This window comes from Lissotriton helveticus, chromosome 2_1 (assembly GCF_964261635.1).
Source record: "Lissotriton helveticus chromosome 2_1, aLisHel1.1, whole genome shotgun sequence".
Taxonomy (NCBI): Eukaryota; Metazoa; Chordata; class Amphibia; order Caudata; family Salamandridae; genus Lissotriton; species Lissotriton helveticus.
Window position 1 is genome coordinate 686,497,085 of NC_136059.1, and position 22,263 is coordinate 686,519,347.

At 46.0% G+C, this 22,263-nt stretch overlaps 1 protein-coding gene across 4 annotated transcripts in view; it reads right to left on the reverse strand.

Annotated features, from left to right (window-relative positions):
• The window catches only part of ARB2A (ARB2 cotranscriptional regulator A), a 1,817,924-nt gene that overhangs the window by 1,791,983 nt on the left and 3,678 nt on the right, over positions 1–22,263 (reverse strand). For 2 of the 4 annotated variants that reach the window (XM_078675377.1, XM_078675380.1), the window contains exon 2: positions 18,187–18,384. The exons of 1 other annotated variant lie outside the window; for it this stretch is intronic. The gene's annotated coding sequence lies outside the window, so the exon portion shown is untranslated. Of the gene's footprint in view, positions 1–18,182; positions 18,385–22,263 lie in introns of all 4 variants that reach the window. One more of the 4 variants, XM_078675378.1, reaches the window with a different exon arrangement.

A 22,263-nucleotide genomic window follows, 5' to 3' on the forward strand; every position in this document is an offset into this window, starting at 1 on the left:
AAGTCGGGCGTTACGTGGAAACCTGAGTCAGATCTCCAAAATACTTAGTCGGATTGTGTGAAATCTCATTAATCCCTGTGTGAAACGGTACCCGGGAGGAGAGTCGCGTTAGTGGATGGGCGGGTACGCCTTTCTGGTCCACATCAGCAAACAACCAAGTCGTAGTTGATCTCCCTCTCTAAAGTTTCCCGGCGCCGTGTTTCAGGTACGGAGCTCCCCTCGCCACTGACAGAAGACCAGTGGGAGTTCTGCTGTAGACAGCTAACTGAACTTTCCCCAAACTATAGGCTACGCCTGATTCATTTAAAGTTTTTACATAGATACTGTGCAGCCCCCTGTGGGGCTGCACAGTATGAAGCTTAGGGACGATGAGAGCTGCTTGCGCTGTAAATATACTCCTGCCTCTTTCTTGCATGTTGCTTGGGAATGCCCACTGGTAGCCCAATTTTGGGTTATGTTCGCTGCAGTGAACCAAATCATTGGCAGTACGGTTGATCCTTCCCCGGTCCTGGGTCTCCTGGGGTATGTGAAAGATACACCGCCTAAACACCGTAAGTTATTCCTATTTCTTTATGCCAAAAGACAGGTTGCTATTTGCTGGGGGTGGAAGAGGGTACCCACAATCAAAGATTGGCTGAAAGATGTCACGTATGGCCACACACAACTGAGCACTTTTTGGGAACTTGTGCCCCCGACTTTGAGGCCCCGCAACATATGGGAACCGTTTCTAGACTGGGCTCGTAACCAACCTAATCCCCCTGAGCAGGCCCACACCTCTGACAATTAGTTGAAGGGATCGCACCTGTGGTGACTTACATTCAAACAAACCTGCAGGGAATTTTGCAGCTGACAGAAATGCTCTAGTGATTTTGGAATGTTAGTAAACAGACAAACTACCTAAAATAATATTTGTTATTAACAAGAACTGATTTCCACCGTATGTACGCCTGTAAAAGAGAAAACTGTACAATAAGGTTGCAGCGCAGCTGAGAGTGATTACACTGTTCGGATATTCGTTACTCTCTGCCATCTAATACAAATATGGTATTTAATCTAAATGAAAAGCAAAAGAAAGGATCGCACGCCTAGGACAATAACTTGCAGTAGTGATGATTATCATGTTTCGTGGGACAGCTGCAAATGTCCAAAAATCCGCTGTATCCTTATCCAATTTTAAAGTAATAATCACAATCGATATTTTCAAGTTTTCTTTCTTTTATTTAAAATAAAATGCCCATGTAAACAACGAGTGAACAGCAGAGAAGCAGAGCACAATACACTGTTCGAAGAGTGCTGGATCTCTCAGGTGGTGGCAGGGCAGCCCACATCTGGAAACGGGACCGACGAGGGATTAAGATTCACTGTGCAGGATTTGACTGAGCGTCCATCTGAATTTAGTTATCCGTTTAAAGTCGGTTCACTTACAACGCACTGCTCTTGTAGAAGAAATGATGAAAAAGTCCTTTTGTGCAGTTCCTTGAAGTTGTAATCATTTTTATGGTACTGCAGTTATGCAATGAATGTGTGTTGTTTGGGGTTATTTATTTTCCCAGTGTCAGGTTAGACGGAGAGGAGAACCGCCTGCCTGTCTTTGGGTTTCTTTAACTATGAATGGAGACACCTGCTGTGTAATGCTTGCTAATCACTTCTGTTTACGCTCAGCCTTCTGGAGATGGTTGTGGGCTGCAGCACATTTAAAACATCTGACTATTTTCACTCTAGGCAGAGCAATTATCATTTCCTCTTTACTTTCCCTTCTGCAGCTCCAGCAGAGAAATGCAGTATATGTAAGAAAGCTATGAATAACGTTTCTTGACGTCCTGTTTGTTCAGCATGTTTGTGTCAGCATTTCAAAACTGTACTAAAATGTATAGCATCGGGAAAGCAATAGCCTGCCAGAGTTAAAGCTCATAACTGTCGGGCCAAAAAGCATAGAGGCGCTGCTCACTTGCCTGCAGCCCAGATTAGAGTCCCGATAGGAGCAATAAACACTACCCTCTTGGAAAAGGTTCAGCCCCTAAAGGATGGACAGGGTTAAAACCTTCATCTCAACGGCAGCCGTAATTTCGTTCAAACGTAACTGAGCTAAGGAATACTATACTGCACGTGCTAAGAAAGTTAGTTACACCAGATTGCACGTCTTACGTGCACCTATATCGACGGTCCAACCATAGTAGCTTTACGAAACAAAAACTAGGCCTGAAGCCAAAACGCAAACTATGTCTTGAGCCCCAAGAAATCGCAGTATCCTACTACCCAAACAATTTGTTTCATGGCCTGAGGTTTAGTAAAAATGACATTGCAGCGAGGTTTTCCTGCTCCATGTAAACCAATGGTCATGGACGTGACCTGGAGTCTGCATCACAACAGGGTTGCTGCTGAGTACCCTCAGCGCCACAGAGTAGCAAAAAGCGAATGTTTGGACATGCTGCACCAGCATCTTCAGTCCCTAACCTGGAAAGACATGCCCGCTGCTCCAGGAAGAGTGGCAAGGAGATGCAATGGAAAACAACATCAGGTGCAAAACTGCAGTGCAGACACCAACTGGGTGTAGGAAATATGGGAAACCCAAAGTTAATTGCGAAATAACAAACAAACAACCTCTATGCATTTCAGCTGGACATTCTGTGAGGGGCAGTCAGCAGAGGTCGTCTGGAGAAGACCTATGCTTGGGGGCACTGGGCCTTCAGTCGTTTGTTGAGTGCAGAACGGGTCGCCCCTCCTTGACTACAATATTGGGAATAGAACCTCGGCTCATCTTTCATTTTGGCACTTTCTTTATGGCCTCTTAAGAACTAGGCCTAAATCCTTTGTTCCATTTCCTTCATGCTTTTGTAAATTTCCTTGATTGAAGTATTTAGAAACAGGCTTATAATAAACTCAAACATGTGACCAAAACCAAAAATGTTTAGGGGCCATTTGTACCAGTAAATGCCACCTACAGGCCGGAGAAGACCTGCGTCGCCCCTTATTGAAAGCTGCGTTCTTTTGGCGGTGTTCTGAGACATCAATGATGAGATCTGCCCTAGTATAGTGTGAAAGAAAGGGGAGTTAGGACCACATGACAAAGAATAGGCAGGGCAGTTATATTATGAAGCAACTGGGGATAAGCCTATACCTCGAATTTTTTCAAAGCTTAAATAATTTTAGCTTCAATGACGAACACTTCCTATTTATGTTTGTCCTAGTATATGTATTCATACCTTATACTTTATATTTTTAGATTGTGATTTCATACATTAACACATGGAGAATGGCAAACATTGTCAATTAGTTTCCGCATAACAAAACAATTCTACTCGCTCACCCCCAGTACAGAAGATTGGACCATATGAAGCTAGGAAATGACAAGCTAAAACCAATGTAAGTAAAGAAATTGTACATTTTTATTTATCATGACAAATCATCAATAAAATAGACCACACAATCAAAATACATGATCCTTCCTGAGGATTTTAAAACAGAAGTTTCTTTAGAAAATGTTATACAACACACATTAAAAAGAGAGCAAACACAAAAAATAGACAAGTACAATCTGTCTTTAGAAATTACGCATCCGTCATGTAACGATTTCTGGAGCATGGTTCTGAGTAGTTTTATAATTGATACTCCTGAGCCATGCCAGTGTGGACGGATTGCGTACTAGATTTAAGGCGTCAACGCGTTTCGATGGGTAAACTTATATATCCATCTTTCTCAAGACAAATAGATAGACTATAATTGCTAAAAAGGTTTGTGAAGTCACCTATAGAAACCTATTTATTATAGGAGTATCACCCCTTCCATATTGTATTCCAACGTAAACTTTAATAGTCGGGGTTTATTTCCACAGTCAATTCGATTCTTCCCACGGAGGAACTTCGTGTTATGTCTCAACTCTTTATGCGTAGATCTTGGTCCACATATAACAGATCCAGGGCATCAGAATAAGTGGTGTCACCCCCTCCCGAGAGAAATTCGGCAGTGTCACCAGCCCTGCATTGGAAGCACTAGTGGTTTATAGCTGGTTGTAAACCTTCCTTCCAATGTGCATCTGTTTCTCTAGTGGTTGGCTTCAAGAAAAATTATTCTTCTTAACTTCCCTTTTATAATTAGGGTTGAAATTCTTATATCGGCGAGCGCTCCAGCGTGGGTCATCTTCTGGGGATTAAAAAGGCATAGGGGCCTTTGCACTTCGAAAGCTTGCTCGAAATACAGCTGTAGGAAGGAGAGTAGGGTCTGCTTCCTATGGTTACCCCCACTTTTGCTGTGATTCTCTGGTTTTTCGACTTTAGTGTGGCTGTGGACCAGCTAATCAGGCCCACAGCCCAGCTGTTCTCTCTCTAAATTGATACCATGTACTTTAGGTACATACCAGATTGGTTACTGGGTCACCCTTGTGAGCCCCTGTATAGTGTACCATAGGTACCCAGGGCATAGGTGCACCCTAGGCCTACCAGGGGCTGCAGCATGTATTGTGCCACCCCTGGTTTGCCTTCCACACTGACACCACAGAGCTGTTCACACAGCCTGGGTAAGGTGGTGTAATCACCCCTTACTTAGATGTAGTATACCTATGTCTATATATACATATAGACACATATACACCTATAAGTCACTCCTATGGCAGGCCTTAACAATCCTGGAGGCAGAGTGCTTGGTTTTATGTGAGAGGGTGCCCTAGCATGAGCTGAGCCCCTCTGCAGCTTTCGGAACCATCTCCTTATAGCTGTTCTATGATATAGCCATACCATATACTCTTAAGTGCATTATAATCCTCACGGTTAATGCTAACTTTGGTTTGGCTTTATCAAAACATGTTGTGTAAGGTGTCAAACACTTTGGAATACTACACCCCACCCCAGCCAGTCCTGGCGGCGGGGGTAGCATTCCACCCTTCTAGAGGGAGAAGACATGTAGTTACTGGTTTACCCGGTTAAAGTTAAACAGAGCCTCAGCATCACAAAATGGATGCTGCTGCCACAGACACGAGTCTGACCTCCAGTTGCTGGACGAAACTCCGGCAGGGGAGGCCTGGACAATAGGTTTCCTGTCCAGGGAGGTGCCAGCACCTCCCCAGACAGGCTTTAGTGTATTGGGGCAGGGAGGGCGGAATTCAGTGAATGCTTTCCAGACACTGCCTGGGGCACACAAGGTGCTCCATGCATTTCCCAGTTCAAACCGGTTGCTGGGGCATGCTGCCCCAGCTCTGGCGCGAAACTGGTCAAAGGGAAAGGGGTGTAACCATCCCCTTCCCAGGTCCACCCATAGGAGGGACCTTAAGGGTAGTCCAGCCCCTAAACTTAGTATAAGTATAGGAGCCCAGTCACTAGGACTTTAGATTACCCTGGACGAAACTTTGAATCATAAATCCTGGACCTTCGACATTCCATTTCGACTGGAAGGCGGAAGACATCTCCCTTGTGGTCAAGGAGTGATCACCCTGTTCAAACAGGCACCAACAGCAACTTTGCCAGTCTGCATTTTCGAGGCTCCCGCCGGATCCCAAAGAATCTGCGACACAGGACACGGACTTCCAGACATCTCTGACCCCGACCAGCAAAGCTGAGACCCGTGGCGGACACAAGAGACGTGGGACGGGAACTCCTGGACATCCTGCATTTTGCAAGCTGCACTCACTTCCCGAGGTAACTCGAAGTCGTGCATTGGGGTGCTTGACGCCCCAGACCCGAGCACCATTTGCAACGAAGCTCAGAGGCCCCCACTCCACGAGTGACTCGTGGGCCCCGCTTTTGCATTTCAGCTCGACTCGTCTTCGCGGTTCCTAGTCCGTTGGCTTGTGAGGCTCCCGAAGGCTTCCTTTTGAATCCAACTTGCTTTCCTGGTTGCTCCAGGCCTGCTCCGACTTCCCTACAAAGGAGAAGTTCCTCAGACCTTGCTGGTCTGCACCGAAGCCAATCTCGACATCCTGCGTGGGTTGCGTTTACCAAGGCTTGTTGGGTCCAATCCGGATACCGACACCGCAGTCAACTAGATCCTTCGTGGGACAGCTCAAATCCAGCTCCTGGTCGTCGTTGACGCCTCCTGGTCCTCGCGGCTGAAGAGACAAACTTCACATCTTCACCTGAAATCACCCGACATCTGGTGGCATCTTTCTATAGAGGCCTGGTCACTGGCAAGTGACCCAGACTCTGTCCCTTCGGCTCTCAGGTTCTACAGATCTGCGATCCACCCTTGCATCCACCCGGACACTTTTCCTCTGGTCGCCTGCAGCTCTTCTTTGCAGCTCTCCATTGAAAACGATGACGAAACCCGACATGAAAAGACACCGATGCACCCGGCTTCCCTGGGTGAGGTAACACGAGTACTCCGGTGCTCCTGTGGGTGTTGACTCTTGAAGTGTCCTAGTTTAAAAGGGTTCCATAGTAGTCCATCCGGAAGTGTCATTAAATTGTATATTTGTAACTTTTACGTTTCCCATAGAAAGTCAAAGGTAACCCACGGCTGTGTTTAGACACTGCACGCGTCTCCCATGGGCCTCCTACTTCCTAACCTTTGGTTGCTTAGAGTAGCCCCAGCGATTCCACAGGCCCCAGGCCTGCTTTCTAATTCTCTCATGGTTCTTATACCACTATTTTAGTATTTGGTTTGTGAGGCCCCTAGGACATAACGTATACTGTGCAACTTATCGTATAGTACTTGAGTAACTTGTATTGTACTTTTACCTCTGACCTCATAAAGAGTGCAGAGGGGTTGTGTTTAGAATAAATACATATATATTTGATATATACCTTGTGTGGTGTCCTTTCATTTGGTACTCAAGGGATTATAATTGGTAAAACAACTTGCTTAATACGCTCTCTGAAGTCGTAGCCTGATGACCGCTGGTCCATGCTACCACTAGGATAGCTTTCTATAAGGTTGAATTTACAACCACCACCAATAAGGGTCGATTAGACTGATGCAAGGTGCCCACTAGAACTAGTGGACATCATATGCCAGGATAACTTCTCACAACAGCAATCTCTGTGAATGTTACTGAAAGGTCTGTGACCCACACCCCCCAGTGTCTGGCTGTGAAACCTCCGAATGAGCTGCAAGCAATCTCAATGAACGGATAGTCAAAGTACAGAATTTGATTCCTTGGAATCAATGGGCCTTCGGAAGAAGGATTCCCTATACATAGTTACATAGGTTTGTTTGCCCTTGAACCTCTGTCTGAAACCAACGGCACTAGATTTAGCCTACGGACAACTTTATGTCTTGCCAGCATCATGCTTACATAAAATCTTAATAAAAATACATGGAACCATATAATATATATATTTTTTTTTTTACATAGGTGGCACTAGCGCCTGCGTAGTTATCGTTTGGTCAGACTTTTCACCATTTTCCTAATACCTTTGGTTGAGTTTGACAAATCTGCACAAGACCGTCCAAAAATACATACAGGTTCCTAATGGCAAATGTCATGCAGATCTGTCAAGTAGGGGCCAAAGAAACGGAACTGCCAAAAGTGACAATGCCTATTTTATCACTATACAGAAAAAAACAGCTGAACAGAATGACACCAAATTACACATTTCAGACGAACTTTACTCAATGAAGAAGAGCCTTTGCCTGGTTTGGAGTAAATCCACTCATTGGCTTGAGAAATTAGTGTTTAAAAAGTGTGTTCCAGTCTGGGCATGAAGAGGTTACATTTTAGAGATATCTTACAGTTTGAAATGTGCATTTTTTGATTCACCTCTACCTTTAGCGCTGTTAGATAAACATCTGCCAGATGTTATGCACATTCATGTTTAGTTTACTCTTGGAATATTTAAAATTGTGTAGATTCATCAGAGGAGCATTTTTAGAAGGGAGGGAGTATAGAAGTGTTAACTTGCTAATGATAATATGCAATCATTTGACAAATACACACGAAATTTGGCAGACATTGAGCATGTTTCTTTTTTAGTGGGAAGCACACGTTTGAAGCAGTTCGGGGGGGGGGGGAAGAGGGGTACGGGTGGTTTTATGTGCAAATTCCTTTGGTTTTCTTTACTGAATCTACATGAAACATAGAAGGGGGGGTGTAACAGGGCCATTTATTTGCTAATAACTTTGCCACTAGTTAATGGATCTGCATAATACTTGCCAGACACTCGCCATTTTAAGGTTATCATACTCGTATTTTTCTCCATTTCTTATTTTATTTTGAATTTCATGCTAACCCATCAAAACGATGGGGATGAGGCTTAATGAGGTTGCAAAGATTTTTTTTCCCATATTAACTTCCTTATGGAATCTTTGCTCTCCACAACAGAAAGAAATCCTAAACGGAATGAAACTCCATGTACTACGGATACGCTAAACATGCCAAGTCTGCCAAATTTCAAACCAGTCCATAATACAACACCAAAGATACTAGCAAATAAGAGAGTTTATGACCCCCCCCCCCTTTTTAGGTCTCGCCTGTCGATGCGCATGCGCATCGAGCAAGCGAGACTATAGGGGCTCATCGACTCTTTATCTAACTTGCAAGGAATCGTGGCGATTCCTTGCAGTGCCCGTGACTTTTAAGCTCAATGCGCATGTGCATTGAGCTTAAAAGCGCGTGCACAGCCGCCCGCATTCCTCCGACACCTTTGAAGTGAAGCTTAGCTTCACTTCAAAGGCCCGGCTTCTTCACACCCACATGCCGCTCTGCCCCGCTCCGCCCCCTCCCCTGAGTCATCCTGCCTGCACGTGCGTCTTGTTTTACCCGCTCCGCCCCCTCCCCTTCCCGCCGTGTCGCATTTCTCCTCCCCCCTCCCCTCTCTTCCCTCCGTCTTGTTTGTTTATTTTACCCGCTCCGCCCCCTCCCCTTCCCGCCGTGTCGCATTTCTCCTCCCCCCTCCCCTCTCTTCCCTCCGTCTTGTTTGTTTATTTTACCCGCTCCGCCCCCTCCCCTTCCCGCCGTGTCGCATTTCTCCTCCCCCCTCCCCTCTCTTCCCTCCGTTCATCACACGCGCAGCAGGAAACAACAGTTTAACAACGACAGACCCAACCGTGGCGCGAGCACACACATACAGAACACTTTCAAGATGATTTAGTCTCCCGGATGAGTACCTAGCTGGCACGGTGCCTCCGCCTCCTAAGTGTAAGACAGTAATGCAAAAGGGAGGCTTGTCAAAACGCCACTGCCTAAAAAGACAACCTTAGAGACAAAAGCACTAAACGAATGCCGATCGCCCCGCGAGCCCGGCACACATCCATTGCTCTCCGTCTGCTGCCGGATCAATACTGCGACCTCATTTAAAAATAAACAGGGACGCTGCAAGTAGGTCGAGTTTACTTTTGATATAGGATTCACTGCGGGGAACAGGGAGCTCTGCTTGACCTCCTGCCTCGCGCATGCCACCCGGCAATATTTCTTCGCTATTCTCAGAAGGAAGCTTCATCTAAAGTGTGCTACCGGGCTGACTCTATTTATTGGTGTACAGGGGAAGCCTCGCTTTAATTACGATATATGCATGCCGGTGCATACTCGAGCTCTCGCAGCTGAGCATGATTAATGCTCCGACGCCTTGCGTCTTTTGTTCTTTCTCTCTTCCTTCATCCGCGCGCTCTTGCAGGTTGCACAGCTCTGTCCTCGTGAAGTTCCCAAACTCGCTAACCTCTGCGTACAGCATCCGCTACTTACAAGTATGTAGTGATGATGACAAGAGCAACTAATATACAAAGATGTTTATTTGCTATCTAAGCTGTGAAATTGTTTTTATTCAAACATACGTGATGACAAACTCAACAGGTGTTTCAAGTTCAAAGCAATCACGAGTCCCCGAACGTTCTGATTTTCGTTGGCTCAAAGTGCCATGTGCTTCAATTTAAGAGAGAAACTGAACCTCCTGTGAGCCATTGTTACAAAATGGCGCATTATTTAATACTCATAGGATGGGGTAGAACAGCTGCACGGAAGAACAGAGAAAGATGGATTCCCATTGCGCTTATTAATGTGAAAAGCCTCTAATTCATTGACAATACAAACATTTATGTGTGCCATTGAGTTAAGCTATGTTATATTACTGTGTCCTAGGAATCAACTTCCTCTTAAGATAACCTAACACCACTATTTAGGTGCACGATACTCACTGACAAGAAAGAATGCATAAGACATCAGTGGGTTTTTCAGATCATTCAATAAACACATAGGGCATATGAATGGCTTCCGGAAATACACAAGGTACTAAACAATATGATATGGGTCCGTCCCTCACCTTCAACACCTCACCCTCACTCACCCTCACCCACACTCACCCTCACTCACCCTCAACGCCTCACCCTCACTCACCCTCAACACCTCACACTCACTCACCCTCACCCTCTCTCACCCTCTACCCTCACTCACCCTCAATACCTCACCCTCACTCACCCTCACCCTCACCCTCACCCTTACTCACCCTCACTCACCCTCACCCTCACTCACCCTCACCCTCACTCACCCTCACCCTCACCCTCTCTCACTCTCACCCTCTCTCACCCTCAACCCCTCACCCTCACTCACCCTCAACCCCTCACTCACCCTCACTCACCCTCACCCACCCTCACCCTCACTCACCCTCAACCCCTCACCCTCACACAGTGCAATAGGTCTCGGAGCATTTGAGTTAGAGCTTTTAGAAATGTTTATGGCTTTTTTTTTTATTCTTTAGCATTGGCTACAGGAAACAAAAATGCTAAAGATTTACAAAAAAACCCATAAACAATTCTAAAAGCACTAACTCTAATGCTGCGAGACCTATTGCATTTCCAATGCTTGTTTTTTTTTACTTTCCCCTTTCATCAAATCCACCTGAAACCAGAGACTCGCATTAGGCTTAACTTGCTAACAGCTTCTCAAATACCATGGCCATTCATTAAGCAGTGCAAACGTTATTAGCAAATGCAAGCCCCACAGCCAACAAGTTGTACACATAGTTTAAGATCGTGCACAGTAGGTTGGCAGTGTGCGACAGATTGGATACCATGCCTGGTAAAAGGCTGGGCCCTGCACCAAATATCTCTGCGCATGGACTTCAACCCACTGGCATCCCACAGGGTCTGTCCAACAATCACTATGCACATGCTTCGGCCCCACAGGAACCAGAAAAGGCAAGGCCAACCCTGCTCTAAACGGCCCTTTTTCCTCTACCCACACTTTTGCTCTCCCCCTTGTCAGATCTCGTTGAAACCAGAGATCGCTGACTGAGCTTAACTCGCTCACATCCTTCCAAATACCATGTAGAATGATTAACTAGCAGTTATTAGCATATTAACACTGTTTTACCCAACTGTAATTGTGTCCCCTCTTGACGGATTTGCATGAATCTTAATTTACTAAGAGTAAGCTAAAGAGTCTAAGGATTTGCCAAATTTCCATACACGTCCATGATACAGCACCAAAAATATCAGCAAATCACAGATCGTTTTAACTAAATTTGCTAACAACCCATCACGTAACATATCGATTCATTAACAAAAGCCAAAGTGATTAGCAAATAAACACTTTCTTTGGCAACCCTCATTTAACTGCCCCTCGACGGATTTGCAGGCAACTCAATATAACAAGAGTAAACTTAACATTGGGTCTGCCAGTTTATTCATGCAGATCTTTAATAAAGCACCAAAGTTATCACAATATCGAAGGTATAGGAGTCTCCTTTTACATTAGCCTTCTCTTGACTGCTCAGCATAAAACCTGACATACCGACAGAACATTAAAGATGATAAAGCTTTCGGGCAGGCACAGAATAGCTCTGCAGACCCTCCAGCTTCCTACCACCCAGGGGGGCCTCGGAGCCCCATCCTTTGAGTCTTACTTCCTCGCGGCACAACTCCAATGGCTGTCTTACTGGACGGCGGGCCGACACACACAGGAAGCGTGTACCCCAACAGGCAGGATTCTCACACCGGAGCTCACCCGTCTCCTTCTCCCGGGTACCAAACCACGGCGTACATACCCTCTGCAGGTTACAGTGGCGCGTCGATGTATGCTCCGGGTCCACCGGATGTCTCCCGGGGCGCCCCCATATTCCCCTTTACTTCCGTCGGTCGGCTGGCCCAGACTAGAATCCTACTTCCCGGCCTCCATGCTCGCTGCATGGACGGAGTGCGGGATTACAGACATGGAGTCGTTCTTTGAAGAGGGACAACATAAATCGTTTCAACGTCTAGTGGCCGAATATGATCTCCCCCCGGGTCAGTTCCTGCGCTACCGCCAGCTCCTCGGGGGCTTCCGTCCCGACCACAACCTCCACGCCGGAGAACCATACACACATCCAGTTATACATGCTATCCTGCACATGGGAGTGGGACGACACTTGGTCACCTGGCTATACAAGGCGCTATGCGAACTCGCATATACGCCCCTGGTGTCCCTGCGTACCACATGGGAAGATGACATCGGACGCCCACTACATGACTCGAAATGGGTCAAGGCGCTCGAAGCCCCAAAACAGACATCCAGGAACGCCCGGTTTAAAAACATACAGTATTACATACTTCATAGGGCGTATCAGACGCCGGCTCGGGTACAGAAATTCTATCCCGACACTCAATTCCTCTGCCCCAGGTGCCACTCTCCGGATGCAAACTTCCGCCACATGTTCTGGAGCTGCCCAGATCTCCACTCCCTGTGGCAGACAGTGCACAGTGCACTGAGAGATCTTACGGGGATAACAACCCTTGCCACCTGGGAAACTAGTGCGCTGGGCATCTTCAAAATACATAAGCAGCTTAAAGCGCACAAGCGTTTCATCTCCCTAGTGTTAGTACTGACCAAAAGATGCATAGCCATGCACTGGCGATCACCTACGGGCCCCCCTACAGAAGCTTGGGTGGGAGCGGTTTGTTAATGGGCAGCGGCTGAAGAAGACGCACTACGCGTGGAGGAGGCCAAGGGATCCCGTAAACACCCCATTTCCATGGAATGGGCTCTTTTACTCCATCGCTTTAGACAGTTGACGCGCGATGCTAACCCAGACACCCCTACGTCCGCCCCCGCCAACCCTCCCCCCTTCTCCCCCCCCACACAAGCAAACCCACAGTCCCCGGACGTCCACTAATAATAATATGCCAGGGAGGGCCCACGGTTGCACTCTGGCACCCGGTGCCCACGCCGATTGGCCCCCGTACACAACTTGACACAGAGCCCCCACCCTCTGGCGACCCTAACGTAATGTAGCACAGTTCACTGACCCATAAGCCTCCCAACCCTATTTTCTTCCTAGTGTGCCCACGCTCTGCTCCTACATGCTCCATCCCCAAGTTCCACCCCCCTAATTCTTCTGCGATACTGATGAATGGACTCTACAGGTTTAATCCACTTGTCACCGAGGTTATGATCTTTTGTATACTGTCCTGCATGTACTTGCCTATACGCTTACCCATAAAATCTGTATTGTTCAAATAACGAAATGCCAATAAAAATAAGTTAAAAAAAAAAAGATGATAAAGCTTTGCCAAACTTCACACAGATTTGTGAAAATATATCAAATTTATTAGAAAATTAACACTTTTTTGATCATTCCCTTTTAACTGTCGCACCCCTCCCCACCTACCATAACACATATTTGGAAATACTAGGAGCTGCCTGGGATAGCCTGTGATACAGATCAATCTCAAACTGAGCCAGCTGTCATTATTAATAGTTTTAACCTACAAAGTAACCCAGGAGGAAGTTGTAATGTTGCCTATAAAGTAACTCAGTCCACTCAACAAAAACTATTTGCAACCTCAATGTATCTACGAGCTAAATAAGAAATGTCAAAACAACGGTTCATAGTTAAATTGGACAAAACCCACCCCGGGAACCAGACAAAAATACCTTTACTTAGAAACGATGACAAAACAAATCTTTTAAAATGTAACTTCTGAGAAGACTTTGGTTGTGATTTCCAAAAGAGAATTTAGCCTAAACGTCTCAGATGCTGAGCAATCACGCCTTGTAAAGATTCGTTTTGAAGTTCTGCCTCTCCATAAGTCTGGACTAACAATGTCTCAACTGGATTCAATGAGGAAGGCAAATACATTGGTATGTACACATTACAAGAAGAAGAGATGGAGACTCCTGGTAGTTTGTTCAAAAGTGCTCATGGCATCATATAGTTGGAAACACAGTTTATACAGAACAGCTATATCAGCTGTGTGTCCTTATGGAGGCATTATATCTTTATTTACACTTAGATACCCTGATATTACCACGTAGGAGCATTTTTAGACCTATACCTTATTCAGCTCGGTTGATCCGGAGTTAACACTTACACTGTTTAACCGTTCTTTGTGGCACAGTGCACCCTGTGGTTAATTTGTTAACCTCATCGGGATCCCTCATTTGGCTTCTAATAACTTTAGGAGACCATAATATGTTAATTGTCTCTAATGTTTCTTTTTCTTGTGATGGTTTTATGTGCACACATAGGTGGCACACTATGTTGCATTAAGCCAGTCTAATGCACATTCTCTGGTTGCTTGTATTTTTCTGTCCTAGGTTCCTTCAGGAGCAGCTTAACAGCCCGCTTTGACAATTATTGTGGGTATCAATTTTTTAACTGTCACGTGCACTTCACCTTTTACTATTCTTGTCCTGAAGAAGCGCAAATGACCGTTTTGGTGACAAATGCGCGAAACATGTTGGCCTTACACCTGGGCACAGTGTGCCATTGGGACTACACCATTTTTTATTGGCTTTACTCTGACAAGGGTGTCGCTAAATCCAATCTCTTTTTTTAGATTTCCCTGTCAGTTTTAATCATTATGCACGCACTTTCATTTCCCACATTGGACCCACTCTCCACACACCCGCATGCTGCATCCGGCAATATTAAAAGATCTCCGACAAAGTGACCCTTCGGGGGACCCGTAGGAAATTGCAACGCTGGCCCTACGAGGAGCAACGCCAGATGATGAAGCATGACACCTTTCGCAGTGTGTGAAAGCAATAGGAGGCAAGACTTGTTCTTCCTCTCAAGAGTGGGTCCATTACAACCTAGGGTCCTGCATCTTTTTAAGGCGTATAGGTGGCTTTTTGCACTTCGCCATAGGAACAGTGCCCTCTTTTTGGTTTAAATATATTACATATGGAGCATGGACACAGGATCTTAATTAGCTCCGAGGTCCCCCCTCTCTTTTTCTTAAAAGGCAATAAATTAGAGTCTGAGGGAGACAAAGCCAATTGGCTCCATGTGTTTTTCGGAGGAACAATCTCATGCCCGAGTGCATTAGAGATTGGCTTTACCTCCAATTCTCTTCAGTAGTATGTCAACTGAGAAACAAGCAGTGCTCTTGACCCTGGTGCGTTGTCTAGTTGGCATGTCAGTAATGTGCTTTCACTGCTGATGCTCTATGTTAATTTGTAGAGGAGTAGGTGGGAGAGGGGAGGGCCCAGGTGAATAGAGTAACCCCAACCACAAAAATGGCACAGATGCAATACCACTCAACCACCACTGGCTTCCAAAAAGTGCAAATGCAGCAGTAGGTAAACTCCAAACACAGTATATAAATGGCTACTTTCTCAATAAAGTCATGAGAGAAGGAGGAAGGACATCATACTAATGAAATGAAATGCTGGAAGTGGATGAAGAGGCAGCTGGCATTGTGCTATCCTCTATTCGGAATTTTACTGTACAGTCCCCTACTGGGGTTAACTATGGTGCATTTAGGGGGGACAGGAACAATTTCTGAGAAAAAGGAACTGTGAAATGTAGTTAATGAAATAGGGAGAGTAATCATTCCAACCGGAGATACTAAAAATATGTCTGCAGATTTTGGTAAGTTTGCACTTGAAGAACTCAAAGACTTTCCACTGTTGCTTAGATATGCAAGAATAACAATTTATATTTCATAAATGTGCAATTCTTTATATAGCATTTTATACAAAGTTTATTTTTGACTTTAGTGGTACTGAAGAGTGTCATTTTGTCATCCATTTTTACTTGGTCTGCTATGTTGGTTGCATATGGGTAGTGTTAGTTCATGTGGTACATTGAGTCATCTGGTTTACCATGGGTGTCATAATTTGTGTTGTATGGGTTAAAGCATTTTGTCCAGCTTATTGGTTGTTTGAAAAAACCTGCCATCTATAGGTCCCTTATTACTGTATGAGAGTATAATGTTGGTACTTTTAGAGTGGTATGTTGTGTTCAAACAGAAAGCAGTAGGAACAAACTGCTTCACCTCCCAGCACAGTTCGCCCCTCAGCATTATGGTAAATCCAGTTCATGGAGAAATAGAGTGAGAATGGACCTTCTCACCAAGAAAGCGCGCTCAATTTCAATTACGGTAGGTTATTGACCAAGAAGAGGCGAGCTACTACCCCTGAGGAAGGGTCCTTGTTTTTCTTTGACCCGAAATGCATTGGGTGTTATTTTGAAGATTGGGAAATGAATTTAATGGAACAAGATGAACATACCTATTATTTGAAAGATGAAAATAAACGTTTAAACCATCGATAAAATGGAATAAGCTTCTTGAATTACAATTAGTTTTGGAACAGTGAAAGGGAACGAATTGTTCCACATGAAATTGAGCGCGCTTTCTTGGTGAGAAGGTCCATTCTCACTCTATTTCTTCGTTATACCAAGGCACGGTTTAACGACGTGCAACAGGAGCAGCGCTAACCAGAACGTTAAAAAAAATTTTGCAACAATAATATCGTGAAAAGTGTGCACAGGGATAACACAACCTCTATAAATCCAGTTCATGGTACATGCTTACTTGAATATTTACTGGAGTATTCCACCAAAGTTAGTGCAGGTTAGTGCTGTAAATCTCTAGACACATGTTTCTGGATATCATCCTTCATCGGTACAGATAAAAACAAATTTAATCTGGTGTTGCTGAGCAGGCTGCCACAATCCTTTCAGATATCAGTACCTCTCACACGCGCACAGGTGCATCTCCACAAGTTCGTCAGCTCAATGGCTCGAGGGAGCCTTTTCAAACAGAAAGGAGTGGGAGCACACAAGAACACAATCACATACACCTAGACCTCTCAACAGTTTACAATACCATGGACAATGACATACTGCTGACCAAACTTGGGAATTAGGGTGGAATCGCCAACTCGGTCTATTAATATATGTGGTCCTTCCTTTTCAAATGCAGCCAGCAATTATGGACTGGATCAATGAGAGCATCACCAAGAAAGGCATCAAAAGGAGTTACCAAGTGGTCACCCGTCTCTAGAATGCTCTTCGACATCTACATGCACCTGGATAAGACAGAGATTATTTTGCCTAAATTGAGCCAAGATTGAAATTCTGATTTTGAGAGGGCAAGAATTCACCTTGCCACCTTTTAAGGGGCCACCAATCACTAAGAAACACCAACCATCACAATTAAAGTTAAGAACCAGGGAGTCATATTCGACTCTAAAATCTCCATAATTAGCAAGGTCAACGCGGCTGTCAATCAATCAGAAGCTCTCTCTGCTCGAGATTGCTGCCTATGCCTCTAAACTGACCACCAGGTGGAGCTAAAAAACGAGCCTAGTTGATGGCCACCTGGTGGCACTAAAAAAAGCCTATTTTAAACAACTGTTACATTAGTTACAAAAGGCTAACTAAGAAGCTCATCACCAGGCTTCAAGGTGTCCCGATCCAAGTAGCCATAATGTGCCTTAACCTGCAACAGTGCAGCTAGGGAAATGATGTACTGGAGACCAAAGAATGCAAGAATGAACGCCCAGATCTCAAGTCTTCCCTGTCTATGCCCATCACTTCGATTATGGAACAATATCCACATTGATAGCAGAACTGCTCTAGTTCTCCTGCAATTCAGTTGAAATTGAACACCAACTCCTTAAATTAACATAAGCTTGCTATGCAATAGAACTTACCTCGGGCTACTACCCTCCCCTTTCATAATGGTATGCCCTGGGGTCGGACCCATGTTCAATTCTCTTTGCTTATTCCCAGCTAGGAATCTGAAACATATACACCAGCTTCTAGTGGATGAAAATATGAAGTTCTTTGCACCATATATAAGGCTTACTAGGGCAGAAGCACAGGAAACCAGCAGAACTTGCCCAACAGAAATCTGTACTCAGCTTAGCTATAACAACTAAGAAGTATCAGAGGAGGCACATCAATATTCACCGCCAAGGACACTGGAGGGGAAGAGAGCACACACAAGTTGTTCCTCCAGTTCTAGGCTACAGCAGCACAGTTAAATGCCTGGTCCCATGTGCGCGTACGGCCACATGCAATGCCCAGTTCCATATGTCTTGCAGTAGAACCTACCTACCAGAAGTGGCTGCTGCAGTCAGGGCGGGGGCTTGGTAGGACAAGAAGGTGTAGAACTGCAGTTTAGTGGACAAAGGTGCTGCACATTGCTGCCAGTCAGTCTGCAATGATGCCGTTGGCGACTTGAGCAGGGCTGCCTGACAGTGGGCGCCAGGATCAGTTCACGTGTGCGCTATTGTTTCAGCCACATAACTGTAACCTGTCAGGAAACAAGAACAGTGTCACTGGTTATGCCAAAACACTAGAGGTTAACTTGTCCAATGTTCAGAACAGACACATCTGAACATCTCTTTCAGACACATCTACACTACCACACAGTAAATGAGTCACACAGTTTCATGCCTCATCATAATCATAAGGCAGCGCTATGATCTTGAAAACAACGCTTAAAGGGGGTTTCCAGCTCAGGTTGTAACACTCTACATAGCTAGTCTTCAATTAAAACCTTCCCAATATATGGGAGGTGTGGCCTAATGAATGTTGACAAGTATTGATTTGGGACATGGTAGCTGTGGCTACTTAGGGAAAGCAGGATGTCCAAAACGTCACTTGCAATGGCTCCATCATGTCCCCTTGACAAGATCATCCATATCCCTGTACACTCACAAAGTGAGAAATATTCTAAGGTTGGCAGGTCTGTTACAGTAGATCCACATATTTGCTTTTTTGCAACTTTGTAAACCGTGTGCCTCACAAAAACTATATGAGCAGTTACTAAGTCTGTGATATTAGTCATTATCACAGTTCTCCTGCTGTCAACAATGTAAAAAGGTACTGTAAATCTAATGCAATTCAAACTTTTAATTGAAATTAACTGGACTATACAGAAATTCGGGGATCATTTAATTAATTCATCTGAATCTAGCACATTTACTTTATTTTACAGGCCAACGGGGCACCTTGGGCAGCTCAAACACTGGCAAAAACTGTTTGTGAGCGTATTTGCACTGCTGCCGTTCAAATGGAAAGAGCAAACTAGGCTACATTTGTATGTAAATCGGTTGCAAAGGCGAACCGGAGCTTTCGGGTATTTTATTCGTGTTGTTTTAAAGAGGGTTCTAAAGCGGGCAAAAGTGGTGGTGTGACCACCCTGAAGCCTTCAGCTACGGTCGCTCCCCACGCAGCTCCCAGATCTATCTGCCGTGGTATCGTAGCTCTCACCCGCATTGCCCCTTAACTATTCTGTACTGTGCCTACCTGTCTGCCCGCGCTCACCCGCATTGCCCCTCATTATTTTGTACTGTGCCTGCCTGCCTGCTGCTAATTAATCCACCACAGCGCTTTGGCATCTGTGGAATTGTAGCGCGCTATTGCTGGTGTCTGGTGTGAGATCGCAGCGCTCCTAGCATTGTTCCCATTTACAGCTGCCCGTCTGCTTTAATTTACTGTTCATAGCGCTTGTGATCGTTAAGGCGCATTGGTGCCTGTCTGATGCTCGCCAAATAATTATCGTTGCGCTACACTTTGTATTGTGCTTGGCTACATTTTGATTATATTGTTTAAATAGTGCAATTGTGCATAGCGCCCATTTCAGGTTGTGCCCCCAATACAATTTCGTTTTTGGCTTGCAGCCATTTTGTACTTTGTTGTTGTCCCTCCCTGCCCGGACCTCCGCCCCGCCCCCGCCTCCCAGCTGCTCCTCCCTCCCACTGATACTACAGGCATTACCATCCGGCACACACGCTGTGACCACCCTGAAGCCTTCAGCTACGGTCGCTCCCCACGCAGCTCCCAGATCTATCTGCCGTGGTATCGTAGCTCTCACCCGCATTGCCCCTTAACTATTCTGTACTGTGCCTACCTGTCTGCCCGCGCTCACCCGCATTGCCCCTCATTATTTTGTACTGTGCCTGCCTGCCTGCTGCTAATTAATCCACCATAGCGCTTTGGCATCTGTGGAATTGTAGCGCGCTATTGCTGGTGTCTGGTGTGAGATCGCAGCGCTCCTAGCATTGTTCCCATTTACAGCTGCCCGTCTGCTTTAATTTACTGTTCATAGCGCTTGTGATCGTTAAGGCGCATTGGTGCCTGTCTGATGCTCGCCAAATAATTATCGTTGCGCTACACTTTGTATTGTGCTTGGCTACATTTTGATTATATTGTTTAAATAGTGCAATTGTGCATAGCGCCCATTTCAGGTTGTGCCCCCAATACAATTTCGTTTTTGGCCTGCAGCCATTTTGTACTTTGTTGTTGTCCCTCCCTGCCCGGACCTCCGCCCCGCCCCCGCCTCCCAGCTGCTCCTCCCTCGCCCCCCCCCCCCACCTTCCACATATGACAGATGCTTTTCGCGCAGCGTTAACGCGCAGCGGTCGTGCCGAAGGTGCGCCAAAGGTAAGCCCGTCTGCGCCCGTCCGCGCCCAGCGCCCGTCCCCCTGCTCTATGCCGCTCCCAACCCCCCAGAGTAACTTATGATGCCGCTACACTCCTCGCCCTCAACGCCGGACGCACTCCACTTTGCTGTGAAGCCACCCCAGGACGCACCCACGGCCCATTCTCCTGCCTCTCCTGTAAGTTCAACTGCGTCAGGACCCTCACCAAACACACTTCCTCCACACACAGCTCCGAACCCAACGACTTGAAATGCATCCTACTGAACACCCGCTCGGTCCACAGACATGCAACCGAACTCTGGGACCTAATCGACACGGCATCACCTGACATCGCCTTCCTTACTGAAACATGGATGAATGCATCTTCTGCCCCCGACATCGCCATAGCCATACCGGACAATTACAAGATCATTCGAAAAGACCGCACCAATAAAAAAACTGGAGGAGGCATCGCCATCGTCCATAGAAACACCATCAAAATTACAACCAGCTCTGACGTCAATCTTGCAACCGCCGAACACCTCCACTTTCAGATCCACACAGACCCCAGGACCACACTTAGAGGAACTCTCATTTACAGGCCCCCAGGCACCCGATCTCAATTCAGCGACGACATCACTGACTTCATCAGCCCGCACGCCCTCGCCTCCGAGAACTACATTCTTCTAGGAGACCTCAACTACCACCTTGACAACATTCTCGACAACAACACCACCACCCTTCTGGACAACATGTCCAATCTCGGACTCAAACAACTTGTTGACACCCCCACTCACTTAATCGGACACACGCTCGACCCTATCTTCACCTCCAGCAAGCACATCTCCTTCGATCATACTACAGCCCTCCACTGGACGGATCATAGCTGTGTTCACTTCAGCTACAAAACAACCCTGACCCACAACCGTCTACAACCCATTCCCCGAAGAAAATGGAACAAAATCACCACAGAACAACTCCTCACATCACTCAGCCAAAACACTCCCACCCTGGCAACGGACCCAGACCTAGCGGCCACCAACCTCAAGCAATGGATTACCCACAGTGCGGACGAACTAGCACCCCTGAAAAAACACCAGTCGAAACCATCCAGCAAAAAAACTCCCTGGTTCAATGATGACCTTAAAAAATCCAAGAAGACATGCCGCACCCTGGAGAAGAATTGGAGAAAAGAACCAACTTCAGACAACATGACCTCCCTCAAGACAGCCACCCGCAAACACCACCAACTGATCCGATCCGCCAAGAAATCAGTACTTAAGGACCGTCTCGACAACAATTCTCATAACAGCAAGGAACTCTTCAATATCGTCAAAGAATTCACCAACCCTCCCGCAGCATCCAACGACATCACTAACTCCCAAGACCTCTGCGATGCGCTATCCTCCTTCTTCTACAACAAAATTGCCGACATCCACAACAGCTTCAAGAACACTCCCAATGACCAACTCACCCCACCCACTTCAGATCCCACCCCTCCAACTAACTACCTCAACTCCTGGAACCCAGTCACCATTGAAGACACCATTCGCCTCATGAACTCAATCCACTCTGGCTCACCTTCTGACCCCTGCCCCCACTTCATCTTCAACAAAGCTGACTCCATCATCGCTCCCCAACTCCGCGATGTCATCAACTGCTCCTTCGACTCCGCCACCTTTCCAGAAATATGGAAACACGCCGAACTCAGCGCCCTTCTGAAAAAACCAACAGCAGACCCCTCAGATCTGAAAAACTACCGACCC